This window comes from Lissotriton vulgaris, chromosome 3_1 (genome assembly GCF_964263255.1).
Source record: "Lissotriton vulgaris chromosome 3_1, aLisVul1.2, whole genome shotgun sequence".
Lineage (NCBI taxonomy): Eukaryota > Metazoa > Chordata > Amphibia > Caudata > Salamandridae > Lissotriton > Lissotriton vulgaris.
Genome location: NC_141689.1, coordinates 2,074,749,268 through 2,074,767,614, shown reverse-complemented (window position 1 = coordinate 2,074,767,614; position 18,347 = coordinate 2,074,749,268). Strand labels below are relative to the sequence as shown.

The following is an 18,347-nucleotide window of genomic DNA, read 5'->3' as shown; positions in this document are numbered from 1 at the left end:
TCGGGAGGAGGCCACGCCCCCCACACAGGCCCCCTGGAGCACACTGGAGGTTCCTGGTGGGCTAGTTGGCCCCCAGGGACCCCCAGTATGCAAGGGGAATTAGTTCCTCTCGGAAAAAGTGCCAGGGGACTGCATTGCAGAGAGGTGGAAAAAGGGGCGTTGCCTCTTTACACCTCTCTGCAACACAGCCCCCTGGCGCACACTGGAGGTTCCTGGTTGGCTAGTTGGACCACAGGAACCCCAGTATGCAAGGGGAATTAGTTCCCACTCTGCAAATACACCAGGGGGCTGCATTGCAGAGAGGTGTAAAGAGGCCACGCCCCTTTTCGCACCTGTCTTCAACGCAGCCCCCTGGCGCATACTGGAGGTTCCTAGTGTGCTAGTTGGCCCCCAGGGACCCACAGTATGCAAGGGGACTTAATTCCCCAACTTAGAACACGTTACAGGACATGTTTGCACAGTGGTGAAGGTTGGGGGCAGGGCTTGAGGTGACATGTGTGCAAACACGCCCTGTGGCGCGTTTTAGCATGGGGAATATAGTCCTCTTCAATCCAGAGGTCCCCTAGGGGCCAACTAGTCCAAAGGGTACCTCTAGTAAGTACCACAGAGCTGCAATGCAGAGTGTTGTAAAAAGGGGGCGTGCCCTCTGAACACGTTACTGCAACGCAGCTCCCTGGCGCAACTGGAGGTACTTGATGGGCTAGTTGGCTCATAGGTGACCTCAGGATTGAAGAGGAATATATTCCCCAAAGTAAAATGCGCCACAGAGCGTGTTTGCACACATGTCCGCCAGGCCCCGCCCCCTTCCTTTACTATTGAGCGAAATATTCCTCTAAAATCAGACAATGTACGAATTCTGATTTATTCACCAGTTATCACGAGAGACGTCAGTGCTGCATCTTTGAGCCCAGGACCAACCCTGAAAAGTAAATGTGACCATACTTACAGTAAGTTGAATTTCCTTCCATAGGCAAACATTGACCTATTTCACATGGAAATTCTTCTAAGTGTGGAGTCTTGGAACTTTAAAAAATTCCTGTAAAATCAGCGAAACTACGAATTCCGATTTACTCACCTGTTATCAAGAGAGACCTCAGTGCTGTACCTTTCAGCCCACTACTGATCCTGAAAAGTAATTCTAATCGTAGTTACAGTAACTTGAATTTCCTTCCTTAGGCTAACATTGACATGTTTTACTTGGAAATTCTTCTAAGTGTGGAGTTTTGGAACTTTAAAAAATTCCTCTAAAACCAGTCAAACTACGAATTGTGATTTACTCACCTGTCATCAGGAGAGACCTCAATGCTGCATCTTTCAATCACTACTCATATTGAAAAACTATTCTAATCGTAGTTACAGTAATTTGAATTTCCTTCCATAGGCTAACAGTGACTGGTTTTTACATGGAAATGTATCTAAGTGTGGAGTTTTGGAAGTTTAAAAAATTCCTCTAAAATCTGCCGAACTACAAATTTCAATTTACTCTCCTGTTATCACGAGAGAACTCAGTGTTGCATCTTTCAGCCCACAACTGATCCTGAAAAAAGATTCTAATCGTAATTACAGTAACTTGAATTTCCTTCCAAAGGCTAATATTGGCTGGGTTTACTTGGAAATTTTTCCAAGTGTGGAGTTTTGGAACTTTAACCCCTTTTCTGCGAGGGATATTCCCCCACTGTGCTGGGGGGCGCGCACAGCGCTCACATCCTCATGACGAGCTGAGCTCGTCATGAGGTACGGCGCTCCTGTGCTCATGACGAGCTCAGCTCGTCACGGCCACACCCGTTCCCGTGGAATGCTCGGCACAGCAGGGTATTACCCCCGCATGCGAGCGTTCCACGGCTCATATGAGCACCGGAGCGCCGTGGCTCATGACGAGCTCAGAATTCAAGGGGTTAAAAAATTCATCAAAAATCAGCCGAACTACGAATTCTGATTTATTCACCTGTTTTCAGGAGAGACCTTAGTGCTGCATCTTGCAGCTCACTACTGTTCCTGAAAAGTAAATTTAACTGTACTTACCAGTAACTTCAATTTTCTTCCATAGGATATCATTGCCTGCTATATAAAACATCTATTTACTTGCATATACAGCTATACACCCACCACTACACTTACTTCTACAGAATTGTACACATACTTACTCTCCTAAACAATCACTTATAGAAACACATACTTATTTCTACAGGAACTCTTACAATCTCTCGCTCTCACATAAACTCACTTATATACATCACTTATATACATCAATACTCACATATACTAGTTTAAAACATATGTAGATACTCATGAAGATACTGAGTCAGTGATTCACTCACTAACACACCCATACACACACTCATCCACCCATACAGTCCTGCACACATGTTGTCTTCAAAACACATACAAACAGTGAGGCCCACCAAACCATACAGACACTCATACTGATACTCTAAAAAACAACTAATAACCCATATCAACACTCATGTAGCTAGTCACCAACCCTTGCAGCCACTTATACACAAAGTGAGTGAGGCACTGATACAGATATTTACATATTTAAACATTACTTGCTAATACATGTATTCACTAAGATACACTTAATAAGTCAGTTATACAATCATTTTTACAAAACATAACGCCCCTTTAGACACTTATTTACACATTTATTCTTCCATAGACCTCTAGATATACATATATAAAATATATTTAAAGAATGGTGATGGATTAAACCCAGATCAGTTGACTGGGGATGAGTTTTGATTTGCTCAAACGCCCCTTTTGTTTCGCTTTGTTCACCCTAAGTTGGCGGGGTATGCTCAGACGTGAGTCCCTTGCTCACTTGGCCACTGGATTCAAGATAGCCTGGCTGATGAGGATTATGAATCCGAAACTGGTGTTTGTGTAAGTGTGTAGCTTAGTAAATATAAGTATGATCATTTGTTTGCATAAGTGAGTAGGATGACTGCATAAGTGAATATGATGTGTGCTGGTGTGTAATGTTGATGTAGGTGTATAAGTATACTTAATAGTGTTCTATTGTTAGCATGTATGAGTGAATCAATAGGTAAGTGTTGTAGATGTGTATGTAGATGTAGGATTCACTAATTGGGTTTTTATAAACTTGTATTGGTGTGTCAATGGTTTCAAGTATAGAACTTCATATTTTACAACGAGTGTAATTTTTAAACTTTTTTGCGAATTACCACGAGGTTCAACCTCGTGGTAATTTGCACCCCCTAATTGCGAATTCGCAATTTAAAATGCAATCATGCATTGCCTTTAAGGAATCGCAAATTTTCGATTCCTTAAATGCAATCGCATTTTTGGAATTCGCTAAAAATAGCGATTTTCCCAAAAATGTTTGATGCATCCAAAAAAGATATTTAGGAATCGCAAACAGCCAAATTTACCAATTCGCACCGTTTGCGACTCCTAAATACCTTGATGCATGTGGGCATTAATCCTGCTGCATTTCTTTAATTTGACAAGCTCCACCTAGCTGTTCCCATAGCAGTGTGCTACGTGCTGTTCATGTTAATGCGATGTAGTTTTTCTTGTGTAAGTAGTGGGTCACATGCCCCATGCATTGCAAAAGTAATGTTTTCAGCAATAGTGTATTTTAGCACGGTTTCCAGCTTTTGTACGTCGAATACCTTGCCTTGGTAGCCAATGTTTCTGGGCAAATCACTTAATTCTACCGCTTTTCATTTTTTAAGTAGTGCTCCACCTGTTGCTTCCTCACCATGTACTGCACATGTAATCAATTGGTCAATGTTGTATTTTAGCACACTCTCCATGTTTTTTAATAACGTTAAACTTGATTTCTAATCCTTTCTTTTGTGCAAATCACTTAATCCTGCCATGTTTCTTTAATTTACCAAGGGCCAAGTGGCCACTCCCGCAGCAGTGTGCTACGTGCTGTTCAAGTTAATGCAATGTAGTTTTTCTCATGTAAGTAGGGCCTCACGTGCCCCATGCATTGCAAAAGTAATGTTTTCGGCAAAAGTGTGTTTTAGCACGTATCCAGCTTTTGTATGTCGAATAACTTGCCTTGGTAGCTGATGTTTCTGGGTAAATCACTTAATTCTGCCGCCTTTCATTTTTTTAAGTAGTGCGCCACGTGTTGCTTCCTCCGCATGCACTGCACATGTAATCGATTGGTCAATGTTGTATTTTAGCACTCTCTCCATGTTTTTGATTAACGTTAAACTTGATTTCTTATCCTTTGGTTTGTGCAAATCACTTACTCCTGCCACGTTTCTTTACTTTGCCAAGCGCCTCGTGGTCGTTCCCGCAGCAGTGTGCTATCTGATGTTCAAGATATTGCGATGTAATTTTTCTCATGTAAGTAGTGCGTCACGTGCCCCATGCATTGCAAAAGTAATTTTTTCGAAAATAGTGTATTTTAGCACAGTTTCCAGCTCTTATACATCGAATAACTTGACTTGGTAGCCGATGTTTCTGGGCAAATCACTATCACTTAATCCTGCCGCCTTTCATTTTTTAAGTAGTGCGCCAGGTGTTGCTTCCTTCCCATGCAGTGCACATGTAATCAATTGGTCAATGTTGTATTTTAGCACGCTCTCCATGATCTTTTATAACGTTAAACTTGATTTGCCCCCTGTTCTAGCTCATTATACAGATGTCTCAACCATGGGACGTACTGCTCGCCACAAGCTGTTTATTCCTGCCCATGCACTATCCCAGGTGGTGGTCAACAACTCGACACACAAGATCCACTGACTGCTCCCCATTTGCTATCAGCCCAAAATTGCAATGGACCTAATGGAGTTATCAGGTTTGACCATAACATTTCATGATAGAAAAGCATTCTGAGATAAGCATTTGTGTATTTCATGTGTTTGCAGACAGATAACTGTGCTGTTGTTATGTTTTGTTAGAATTAGTTGGCATTCTAGTATCAACAAAACGAAAAAAAGCATGTCCTCCCTACTTTATTGGCCAAATATGAAATTTGAAATTAAACAATGTGAGTTATAATTTGTATTGCTTCTATAAATATTTTTATAAAATGTAAATCTTCATTGTGATCGTTTGTTTCTGAAACTCATATGTTTCTCATTTAAATGGTCATTACACATTTTCGGCCTGCACTTTAGATACAAAGTGAAAATGTTGTTTTGAATTTTTTTATTTGAAGAGATGTCTTTCAATTTTCCTTGATGTTTATTTCTCAATTTCTAGATCATGGAAGCCCAAAAAGGGTTCTATCTGATCAAGGACAGGAGTTTGTGAATGAAGTGGGTGACCAATCTCGGCCTAACATTTGGAAAGGGGCGACCACTCGGTCCCCCCGAACGTATGGTGGAGTACCCCGATCCCCCCGGGAGGCCATCTTGGGCGGGAGGCGAGTCTCGTCTGGTATGCCCGAAGCGGCGTAGCCGGGGCGCGCCTTTTCCCGCCCTGGAGTGGGTTGTCCTAGACGCTGACGCCGCCGGCCACGCCCCCGGAGGCAGGCGGAGGCGGGTTTACGCCCGCCCGAAGACGGATAAAAGGAGCAACAAGCCAAGAAAGCATCCTCTTGTTCCTGTGCTCTGAAGCTGCACCTCCCCGCTGCACGTGAGCTCGAGACGGAACGAAGAGCCAATTTTGAGCGTTGTAATTTTGTTCTTGTTTTACAGATATCTTCGTTGGAGAATGCCGGGCAAGAAGGTCGGAAAGCGGGTCGGTACCGATCAGATGCTCCGCATGCTCGTAAAGGAGGAAGCCGAGTTGAAGAAACAGATGGTGGTGAAGAACGGGGAGGGAGGCCCGAAGCGAATCGTCGGACCAGCATTGCCGGGAGTAGTCCCTAGTGGGAGAGGCAAGAGGTCCAAGAGGGGGGCACCTGGGGGGGAGGCCCCGGTTCCCGATACACCGATAGAGGAGCCAATCCCGGTTCCGAAGGAGGGGCATCCGATCCCCGTGGTAGTCACCCCCGTGAACGGGGGAGATATGCCTCCCGAGTTGGCTGCACAACTGGCAGCGTGGTTGGGAAAAGATAGTGAGGGCACCACGGCTGACGACGCCAGGGCAGTAATGAGACAATTGCGGGAATCTAAAGAGGCTGCGAAGGCACCATCTTCTGTTCCCCCACAGGTTCCGGTGGCTGAGATTGCAGCAGGCGCGAGTTTGGCAGCAAGTACAGCACCTAGTTCAGGTAAGCGGCTACTGCCGATTGCGGGGGAGGGGTCTGTACCCTCACGAAGGGAGAAAGTGGCCCAGCATGTTCCACTCGAAATTAAGGAAAAGATTTGGGCTGATAAGTATGTGAACATGTTTTCTTTGCTTACTGACCATTACGAGATCGAGCATGTGAAGGCCCAAAAAGAGCTTATGCATCCGAGTGTTTGGCGCGCAAAAATGGCCGCCTTTAAGGTCGACGAGAACATAGGTACTTGGGGCAGAGCGTTTGGCATTTTCACCTCCATTATGGGTGAACGAAGACCTGAGTTGTTGACGGAATTGCCTATTTATCAGACACGTATTATGGAGTATTCTCTAGCGTACGAGGGCAATCAGTGGTTTTGTTATGACAATATTTTTAGGAAGGCTAAGGAGCACGACCCAGCTCTAACTTGGGATTGTTATGACTCCATTTCTTGGCAAAAAATGGAGAATTCAGGCATGTTAAAGGTACCATTGTCGGGGGGTGTCGGGGGGTGTCGGGGGTGAGTCTTCCCGCCAAACCGCTGGGACACCCTTTCGGACGGGTGCAGGTAACGAGCATCACTCGAAGTCGAGTGGCAACGCAGGTAAAAAGGGGATTTGTTGGAATTTTAACAGGGGAAAATGTACACGGCCTCAGGGGTCATGCAAGTTTAGACACGAATGTGGGGGGTGTGGACAGTCCTCTCATCCCGAGACCATGTGCAGAGCCAAAACGGGTGATAACGGTGGTAGGGGAAGCACCAAACAGGTCTGAAATAGTCCGAGGGGCGCCTTTACCTACCCCGGTTGATACCATGGCAATGATTCCTTGGCTCAATGAATACCCGGATCATGTCTCCGCTGGGGTGTTGCGAGACGCGTTTTCGTATGGTTTCCGCATTCCAGTGGGGGATTTTCAGGGTAAAACTAGTTGTAAGAACCAACTGTCGGTCCTGCAGCATACGGCGGTGGTACAGGTAAAGATTGGGAAAGAGGTGACTCGAGGGCGGGTTGCCGGTCCATTCGATTTACCACCGGTTGCTAACTTTGTTTGTTCCCCCTTAGGGGTGGTCCCCAAGAAGGACCCGGGTGAGTTTAGGCTAATACATAATTTGTCAGCCCCACGAGGTCTTTCCGTGAATGATGCGATAGACCCGGAAGTGTGTTAGGTGCGGTACGCATCTTTCGATGAGGCCGTCGCCATGTTGAATCGCCTGGGGCCCGGAGCGCTGATGGCCAAATCAGACATTGAGTCAGCGTTCCGGTTGCTCCCGGTACACCCAGACGATCAGCGTCTCCTTGGTTTCATGTTTCAGGGTCGCTATTACATGGATAAATGTATGCCAATGGGTTGCTCCATATCTTGTGCTTATTTTGAAAAGTTCAGTTGTTTTTTGCAATGGGTATTCACAAGAAAGACGGGTTTTCAGCATGTGATGCATTATCTCGATGACTTTCTGTTCCTGGGGGCAGCCGGGGATCCAGAATGTGGACAGGCTTTAAGAGAGTTTTGTGCCTTAATGAATCACTTTGGCTTGCCATTGGCACCAGGTAAGACTGTGGGTCCCTCGACTTCACTCGAGTTTCTGGGGATCGAGCTCGACTCAGAGGAAGGTTGTTTTCGGTTGCCCAAAGAGAAGGTGTTGAAATTCAGGGCATCTCTTGAAACATGTATTCGAGAGACTAAGGTAAACCTGCATCAATTGCAACAAACGGTGGGCCAGTTGAATTTTGCCCTTAGAGTAATCCCAATGGCCCGCCCCTTTTCCCGCTCGATTGCACAAGCCATGGTCGGCCTTAAGGAGGGACATCACCGCACGAGGCTCTCGGCAGAGATTCGCCAGGACATGCGCATTTGGTTGGCATTCCTGGCGGATTTCAATGGTCGAATTGTCTGGAACAAGCCGGCGTTGTCCTCCGAGGAGCTGGGGCTGTGGACAGATTCGGCGGGGAGTATAGGTTTTGGCGCCATATTCGGTACGCAATGGTCGGCTCAGAAATGGCCGTCATGGTGGCACGAGTGCGGGCTGACAAGTAACATTGCTTTCCTCGAACTCTTCCCTATTTTGGTGGCCCTGAAAACATGGCCTGAGGGGTTCCGAGATCACTCTGTGGTGTTCTGGTCTGATAACATGACCGTGGTTGAGTGTATCAATAGTCAGGCAGCACGTTGTAAATGGATTCTGAGATTGCTTAAAGAAATTGTATTGTTGTGTATGCAGTTGAATGTGCTCTTTAGGGTGCGACATGTCCCAGGGGTGCTGAACCAAGCGGCTGATGCGCTTTCTCGTTTCCGTATGCAGGCCTTCTGGGGTTTTCTGCCCACAGCGGACCCGGTGGCGGCACCCTTTCCCGAAGCTCTCTGGTCTCTCGGTGCCCCGAACTACAAAACCTCGTGGGAGAGAGTTTAGCACCCAGGACAAGGAAGGCATATGAAGGGGCGTTCCGTTCCTATTGGTCCTTTTTGGGTTCCGCTAGGGGGGAGCTTTGGGGCCAGGAAGAGCTTGTCGTAAAATTCTTGCTGTCTTTACATCGGGCAGGCAAATCAGTAGCTACGGCCGCCATTTCCTTTATGGCAAGGGCTCATGGGATCCAGGACCCGACAGCGTCTTTTGTGGTGCAGAAAGCGCTACGTGGGTGGCAACGCCTTGAGGGTCGCAGAGTAGATGAGAGGCACCCGATAGGTCTGGATAGGTTGGCCCTGTTATTATCCGTACTCCCTGCGACATGTTCATCCCAGTATGAAACCGTGTTATTCCGGGCCGCCTTTGCGTTAGCATTCCATGGGGTAATGCGGGTCAGCGAACTGGTGGCGAAGAACAAGCGGGATGCGGTGGGGGGACTGTGCCGAGAGCACATTCAGGTAAAAAGGGAGACAATGACTGTCTCGTTTGTCAGGTCCAAGGCCGATCAGGGTGCGATAGGGGATTGTGTAGTCATACATCGGATTCCCGGATCTCCCATGTGCCCTGTTGTTTGCTTAGAGGAATATTTAGCGCAGAGGGCGTCATCATGGGGGGGACCTTGTTGAGGCACGCTGATGCCACCCCACTGACGAGGTTTCAGTTCCAGCGGGTGCTTGCAATGGCGCTTTCGGCCGCGGGCTTGAACCCCGGCGAGTTTGGGACCCATTCCTTTCGGATAGGGGCTGCTACTGAGGCTACAGCCAGGGGTCTGAGTGTCGAAAAAGTGAAACGTTTGGGGCGTTGGTCATCGAATTGTTACAAAAGGTATGTGCGGTTGCACATGTTGTGAAGCGGCTATCATGTACTCACGCTTCTTGTTTTTGTTTGGTTTACAGTTTCGCAAGCTTACGAGGCGGGGCGGACTGTGCAGTCGACCCGACACCTGGGAACCAGCGGTCAAACATCACCGGCTGCGGAAAAAGTGGTGTGGGTCGTGGGCCACTCATACGTGAGGCGTGCCGCGGACGTATTCAAAGCAGGTGACATGATTCACAAGGCTGGGGAATACGGGTACAGGGTGACCTTCTACGGAAGGGGCGGGTTCTGTATTGACCAGTTTCAATCCTTTTTCGAGGGTTTGTTAGGGCGGACAAGGTCACCGCCGTCTATAATCATAGTCCATCTTGGGGGTAATGATTTGGTGACCACTGGTAGACGACTGCTTCTCGAGGCAATGCTTTCCACGGTAAGTTGGTTGGCGAGAAGAGTTCCAGGGTGCACAATTGCATGGTCCCATATGATTCCACGAAAAGTGTGGCGGGGGGCGATTTCGGTTTCTGCTCTGACTCACTCAGTGAAGAAAGTAAATAACAAGTTGGGTAGATTGTTTCGTTCAAGGGCACTGCATTCTATTCCGCATGGTTGTATCAAGGGGGACAGTATGTATTTGGGAGATGGGGTCCATTTGTCCCGGGTGGGGAATGAGTTACTCATAGGAGACCTCATAGCTTGGCTAAAGAGTTTAAAACATGACCTTTAGGCAGGAGTTGTTGTGGGGGGTCCGGATAGCCGGTCAACTATCCGGCCTGTGGCGGTAAGGTCATGATCGGTGAGCAGTAATTGGAAGATCCCTATGGGGGGGCGTCACCCATTACGGATGGGAGCGCCCGGGGGAGGTGGCCATTGGCCCCTCAACGGGGAGGCGGTCCCTTCTAAGGATGGGCCGCCAAAAGAAAAGGAAAGGCGGTCAAGGCCCCTTCCTTGATAGGAGGGGCTACGGGCCCCTCCTGGGGAATTTCCCGGGGCCAGGACACCTGCGACGGCAGATGTGGTAAGTTGTGTGGGGTGGGGAGGGGGTTAACGCTACCTTCTAGACACCTCACACGAGTCCTCGGACGACCTTTAAATGGCGTCGAGTTCATTGGGGCCCCCGTCAAGTCAAGGGAAATTGGTAGATGCATTTGAGGTACAGCCTCTGTGCGGTCGCCCCTCCCAAGTGGGGGGGGTAATTCTGGTTTAGGGATCTGACACCGGTTACGACCTTGCCGTTGGCCCTTAACGTTAGGATGTACAATTTCAAGTTAAATGTTTTGTAGGATGTTAGTTCGGCTAGGAGAACCTTTGTATTAGAAATATGTTAAGGTTAGCCAAACATCGTAATGTGGAAATGAAATTGTACATAATATGAAACTGTTATTTTAATGTTTTGATTTTGTTTCATATTTTAATAAATACGGCCGGGAGGGTCACTCCCTCCCGCCTTCCAAAAGTTCAGAACCGTTTCTGTTTCCCATCCTTGGGGACTGCGTCGAGAGGGGGTGGCGGGTATCTCAGCCATATGGAAAGGGGCGACCACTCGGTCCCCCCGAACGTATGGTGGAGTACCCCGATCCCCCCGGGAGGCCATCTTGGGCGGGACGCGAGTCTCGGCTGGTATGCCCAAAGCGGCGTAGCCGGGGCGCGCCTTTTCCCGCCCTGGAGTGGGTTGTCCTAGACGCTGACGCCGCCGGCCACGCCCCCGGAGGCAGGCGGAGGCGGGTTTACGCCCGCCTGAAGACGGATAAAAGGAGCAACAAGCCAAGAAAGCATCCTCTTGTTCCTGTGCTCTGAAGCTGCACCTCCCCGCTGCACGTGAGCTCGAGACGGAACGAAGAGCCAATTTTGACCCACCCACCAGCCCCTGAAGACAGCAAGTGGTTTTTTAAAATAAAGTTGTGATGTGGTAACTCTATTTCTTACAGGTTGTGATGATTGACGTGTTATTTGTATATGCAATAAAGAGAATGTTCATTTAGAGTATGTTTTTCGAATAAAGTTTTTGCACTAGTGTTGATCAGTAATCATACGTGAAGTAGTTATGGTTGTCTTTTTAATTTAGTAATTTAGTTAATTGTCGTATTTATTTTGGTCGGGCGGTAAGGTCATGATCGGTGAGCAGTAATTGGAAGATCCCTATGGGGGGGCGTCACCCATTACGGATGGGAGCGCCCGGGGGAGGTGGCCATTGGCCCCTCAACGGGGAGGCGGTCCCTTCTAAGAATGGGCCGCCGAAAGAAAAGGAAAGGCGGTCAAGGCCCCTTCCTTGATAGGAGGGGCTACGGGCCCCTCCTGGGGAATTTCCCGGGGCCAGGACACCTGCGACGGCAGATGTGGTAAGTTGTGTGGGGTGGGGAGGGGGTTTACTCTACCTTCTAGACACCTCACACGAGTCCTCGGACGACCTTTAAATGGCGTCGAGATCATTGGGGCCCCCGTCAAGTCAAGGGAAATTGGTAGATGCATTTGAGGTACAGCCTCTGTGCGGTCGCCCCTCCCAAGTGGGGGGGGGTAATTCTGGTTTAGGGATCTGACACCGGTTACGACCTTGCCGTTGGCCCTTAACGTTAGGATGTACAATTTCAAGTTAAATGTTTTGTAGGATGTTAGTTCGGCTAGGAGAACCTTTGTATTAAAAATATGTTAAGGTTAGCCAAACATCGTAATGTGGAAATGAAATTGTACATAATATGAAACTGTTATTTTAATGTTTTGATTTTGTTTCATATTTTAATAAATACGGCCGGGAGGGTCACTCCCTCCCGCCTTCCAAAAGTTCAGAACCGTTTCTGTTTCCCATCCTTGGGAACTGCGTCGAGAGGGGGTGGCGGGTATCTCAGCCATATGTATAATGCAATGCTGTTTCCTATTTTGCTTGCCAAATATAATTATACCTATTTTTTTAGGTTAATTGAGAGTTATCTAAGCTTTTACTAATAGAGTTCTGTGAGTGCAACCTATCACCCACAGACAAATGATTTAGATGAGCATAATAGTATATAAGCTGTACACCTTCAGCGAAGGAGAGTTAGTACTTCTGACAAATTGCAAGCGAACAACAAGAAAAGGAAGCATTTTGGAGCATAAGTTTACTGGACCGTACCGTATTGCCGATATGCAAGAAAACCTTGTAAAATTAGTCAATAATGATAGCAAAGTGCCTTTACGTACAACTTATAATCTTGACATGTTGAATCAAAACACAATATTTAACATAACCATTTGTATGTCTCTGAAAGGTTTTCCTACAGATATTGAAGCGTCCCGAATGTGACCAATGGCAGTTAGTGATAGAATCTAACCAAATATAACAGGACAGCTATAATTGTGATGTTTTTTGCATGCTGGTAATGATACTTCCAAAAACATTAATGTGTTGAAGATACATTACTTTATGGTATTTTATGTTAATAACTGTTTTCGTTAGAATAGTTGTAAATAGGAAAGAGGGCTTTTCGGGATGACACTTATGAACGCCTACCGAGCGCGTCCATAGTGCCCATCGGAAGCACATTGGTATTCACATATGATTTTGTCTAACCATTAGTATGGTCCTAACGCGGTTGGTTTGAAACCTCTGATGATTGCTTTTCAACCCCAATCCTATTGAGAAATATTGTTTTTATGTAGATTAAAATTAAGCTTGGACATCTGTACAACATATACATTTTTAATTCTTTTTTCAGTTTTCAGAATGTTACATAAGTCAGCAGCCGATTGCCGAGATTAAAGAAAGTATATCCTCCTGTTCTAGCTCATTACACCAATGTCTCAAACATGGAATGAACTAGTTGTGAGAAGCTCAATTAAAATTGCAATGGACCTAATGGAGTCATCAGGTTTGTCTTTCACATTTTATGATAGAAAACGTATAATACCCTAGTGGTGTCATAAACTTCAGATTACTTGGTACTTGGTTTTGTCTTTGAATTTTTTTTATGAAAAGGCATAGCTTAAGATTTGAACATAGTATAGTAAGATATTTCCATTATGTTTGTGAATTTAAAATTATATTTCTTATCCTGCCATTACAACTTGTTTTGAACAGTTGTGACTGTCCTATTTACTCAATCGGTAATCCCCTGAAAACATGTAGAAAATATTGCAAATTTGGTACTACAATTTTTACCATTGCTAATATGATGCGCTAATGTACTTCTTTTTTACATTTAGTGTCTTTCTCTACTATATGGATTAAGCACGGGCGCAAAATCCGTTCCGCTCGCGGTTTTTGCGGATTTTCGGCAAATTCGCGATCCGTGAATTCCCGCGAATTTGCCAAAAATCTGCGAATCCGCGAGCGGAACGATCCGGGGGGCAAAAGTTCAAGCTTCAAGCTTGTAACTATTTTAGAAAGGGGCCGGCAAGCTGCCAGCCCCATTCTAAAATAGTTACTAAGTTAGCTTCAACAGGAAGCACTAATAGATTAAATGCAGGTGCTTGAGCAGAGGCAGAGTCACAGCTGTTTTTGAATGCACTTGTTAATAAGGTGTTCCGGCCCCAGTGGGCGTGGCCGCCGCTTGGCCCGATGGAACATATAGTGCATTCGATCTTCCCTTCAGTGAGGCGCTCGTGGAAATGCTTACTTTTGTTGATTAAAATCCCCAGTGGGTTGTGTGATGACAGCGCAGATGTTGAGCTTGCTTTTCACCTTCTCCCGGCGGCATATCCATCCCCATACCACAGCGTCGGGTGGCGCTGCGGACAGACTGCAACAAAAGTAAGCTAAAAAATACGATGCCCCAAGAAAAGCTCTCAGTCAAGGTGCACAGATCCCGCACGCAACAGCTAATACAAGCGCACCAACATCGGAATCTGAAGCTACTGCCAATGAGTCGAGCGATGACCAAGCAGACCCTCTAAATGATCCAAGAGGTGTAGCTGTCCCTTTTCACGCAGAGTTCAAAGTGATAAGGCAAACTTGGCTCAGAGGAGGGAAGAACATGCCCCCAGAGGCAGAAAAAGGAGAACAAGAAGATCAGGGGGTGGCGGCAAAAGGACGAGGAAGAGGCAAAAGAGTAACCTCGAACTGGAACAGCCGCAACAGGAAGAGGAATTAATGCTCACTAAAGACAGCAGGCCTGCTGCCTTAACTGTTGTAAACCTAACAGACAAACACCTCACCTACATTGAATGCGAACTTCTGAAATTGGGCTTAACATTCTGCCCTAGTAACAACATGGAGTTCACCCAGACTGAAATTGATCTTTTCCGATTTACAAGAAAAATGAAACTTCATAAATACTTCAAAATGAGACCGCACGCAAAAGATGTAACCAAGCAAGGGACTAGATTGACAGCTACAGATGCTTTGAGTGGCTGGGATCTGCCAGGTCTGGAAGCCATGAACTCTCTTAGAATGGAGCAAGAAGGAAATCCCCAAAATATCATGGATGAGGATGTGGTACAACGAGCCCTGTTGCAAGGCATTGAACAAGAAAGGGAAGAAACTCAGTTTAAGCCAAAGTCTACCTTTGTTCCCCAATCGCCATGAGACGCGATTGACGCCTTTACAAAGGCTATGACCCTGGATTTGATTGAATATAGGAAGAGAACGACCCCTATTAGCCACAACATCACTGAATCACAAAGGAAAGCCCTGCGAGATCTTATGAGGGACAGTAAGATTGTGATAAAGCCCTCTGATAAGGGGGGCAACGTGGTACTGTTAACTAGTGAATATTACCAACAGGAGGCTATGAGACACTTATCAGACCAGAAGTACTACTCTCCAACTACCAGCAAGATCTACGAGGAGAGCATCGTCAATTATGATGAACTGATTTGGAAGTGGTACAATCTACAAATGCTGGGGAAGGACGAACATTTATTTCTACGGAGCAATAGCCCCATGATTCAGATGTTCTACCATCTTCCTAAGCTCCACAAGAATGCTATATCACCACCTGGATGCCCTATTGTTGCGTCTATTTATGGACTAACTGAAAACATGTCCAAGTTCGTGGACTCTGTTCTTTTCCCCCTTGTTACCATCCTGGATTCTTATATCCAGGATACCAAATACTTTTTGAATATAATTGAAGGTATGAGCTGGGAATCCGACTATCTACTTATGGTGATGGATATCACCAGTCTCTACACTAACATTGACAACCAACAAGGCCTGAATGCTGTCAGACATTTTTTGGAAAAGCACCAATTGTGCTTTACACGGCATAATACTATGATTCTCGAGTTTGTACAGTTCTGCTTAAATAACAACATATTTCTATTCGGTGAGCAACTGTACAGGCAAATCTCTGGTACGGCGATGGGCACCTGCTTTGCCCCCAGCTATGAGAACTTGTTCGTTGGCTGGTGGGAGGAGCAGGTGCCCAGGAGCTGGAAGAAGGGACAAGAGCATGGCAGGGTGGTACATTGGTACCGGTACATAGACGATCTTTTTATCGTGTGGCAGGGCACAACTGCTAGTGCAGAAATGTACATTGAAGATCTGAATAATAACTGATACAATCTGCACCTTTCGGGAACAATTAGCCGAGTGGCAGTCGACTATTTGGACCTGAGGGTGTATATTGATGAGGGCCGGGTACACACTTTCCTATACAGGAAATTGTTATTTGCTAAAAGCAGTCACCCTCCCAAGCTTATCAGAAGCATCCCTTATGGGGAACTCCTCAAACTCCGCAGAAACAGCACACAAGAACATGAGTTTGAGAAGGCAGCCCACGAATGTCAGATATATGGAGGCCATTAATATTGAAGAAGAGGACACTTCTTCAATTGTTTGGACTAAAGACAGATAAATACTCCTTAACCACAGGACACTGATGTTCGTACTCCTTGATGAGAATGTAAGGATTGGAAATTATACATTTTACGTGGGAATTACCACCACCTTTACTCCTTTTAGGGGTTATCTATAATCCCTTGGTTGCCCCAGTTCTATTGTCCTGATGAAGCCTCACATGGCCCAGGCATAAATGACCGCATGGCCCTAAGACGAGTCGAAACGTCGACGCTCTGTATATGAAAAACCTGGACCCCTTTGGTTTCTATATTGATGTGCAAATATTCATGATATATATTTATCTTGGAAACTGATGAGAAACTTTGTCTAAGTAACTTAGCGGTTGCATAGGACGGATGAATGCGGATCCGGTACTGTTTTGTTAATCAAATTGAATATTTTATGTCACCATCTTTTGAATTCTTTTTTCTTTCTAATCACTATACACATCCTTTTGCACCCCTTTGCTATGTTGCACGCTCCGTTCGGGGCAACCACTATGATCTGTAATGTTTTGTAGCTAGGAATTATTGTACTTGTTTGACCAAGAGACAATGGATTACAAATATTGCTCTTGTTGATGCTGTTGCCTTTTTTATGCCCTTTCATTTTTTATGAATATATGCATACATTGGACAGAGCTGATTAATGTATATATGCTCTCAAATGTGTTTCATTAATGACTGTTTACTGATTAACTCAGTTCTCATATAATAGAGGTCTTGGACCACTGTTTTCTAATATCGCTTGATACCCAGGTCCGGTACCTTTTGGGTTACCCCTTTACCTTAATGGCTACCATGCATCTAGTCTGCTGAGGTTTGGTCATGATCCAGTTCTAAGCTCCACAGAGGGTTCTTGCCGCCACCTAGTTGGGAGCCGCCTACGGCGATTCAAGCATCTGCCATCTTCCTTCCCCCCTGTTCAACCCATATCTTGGGTGCTTTCACTGTGTAAAGACATTGGGACTCCTCCTGGGCTCGCTGTGATTCTAACTGGCTCTGCATTTTTAATCAATCAATTGTCTTTACCTATAAAGTCCCAGAATTTCTCATTCACTGTACATCTTAAGTTGGGGGGGGTAGGGCTTCCTTGAATAGGATTGGGAACAACTCAACTGCTGCATCGCATGATTACAACTTAAAGTTTACATCTTAGTTAAGTGTTTGCAGTTTCACATTGGCTGGTGTGCAAGAGATCACACACTTTCTTTTGCAGACCTAATCTTGCAAAACCCAGCTTGACTGGGCAATGGTCACACCTTACAAATTGATGGTAATTTAAAAGGAAACATTTCTTTACAAGGACCTTATCCAAAACTGGGTTTGCACTCTGTTTGTTAGAGATGCCTACAACTTGGACTTGTCTTTCCGATTGAGTTCGGTCACAGTCGAGTGTAGCTCCTGTATCGATTGGAATTGATATGCGGTGGAAATGTACCTCTCTGTCTACACATGGCCCAGTCTAGGCTAGCTCCAGAACTGCACAAAGCATGCAATCCTCCTCCCTTCCCAGACTCTGTCATTGTTATTGACTAGGGTCCAGTCCAATTTGACTTGCAAAAACTGAAACTTGTTGGAAGTTGTCAGCATTTATGAAAGGGTTCTGCTGGATTTTCGATTTCACTGTAGTTTCTGATCAGCATGTTTTTGCATTGTTGGGTATTGAGGCACATTAGTATTATATAACGTTTGAACCTGCATAATCTTAATTTCGTGTGGTCAAGCACTTCCACTTAGGCAACCCTATAATCTCCATGTAGGACCTGAGTTCCACCATCCTCTAGGTCGCATGCTCCTGGTCAATGCTAATATCTGCATGCACATTCTGTATTTGAACCTCATTTTACACGTGATTTGAGTTCCATCCGCATTCTCATTTCAAATGGATTACCTAGATATAAATATGACAAGCAGTGGTTTTTGTTCACGTGTTCATCCGTACATTCCAGGCAGCAGGCATCCCTCTGCCTCTACCTTGCAAACTAACATTCCCTGTCTGTGGCAGCAACTTGAAACTCAACTTCATGCGTTTATGCATCAACACCAGAAAATGAGTTATACTCTTAATCTGTCACAGAAGAACCATTGGGACATCATTTTGTGCCTTTCTGTGTTCACTTGGTGTAGGCCAACATAATTTTCTACTTAAAATTATTCTGCTTGGCTTCCAGACCTGAAAATCTCATCAAAGGACTTTGACCTCCGACAATTCACACTCTGCTGTATTTGAGAAACCAATAT

The 18,347-nt window shown here is 45.7% G+C and overlaps 1 pseudogene; it reads left to right on the top strand.

Moving 5' to 3' along the window:
- LOC147728818 (uncharacterized) overlaps positions 1-14,847 on the top strand; it is a 67,650-nt pseudogene extending 52,803 nt beyond the window's left edge.
- The last annotated feature ends 3,500 nt before the right edge of the window (positions 14,848-18,347 follow it).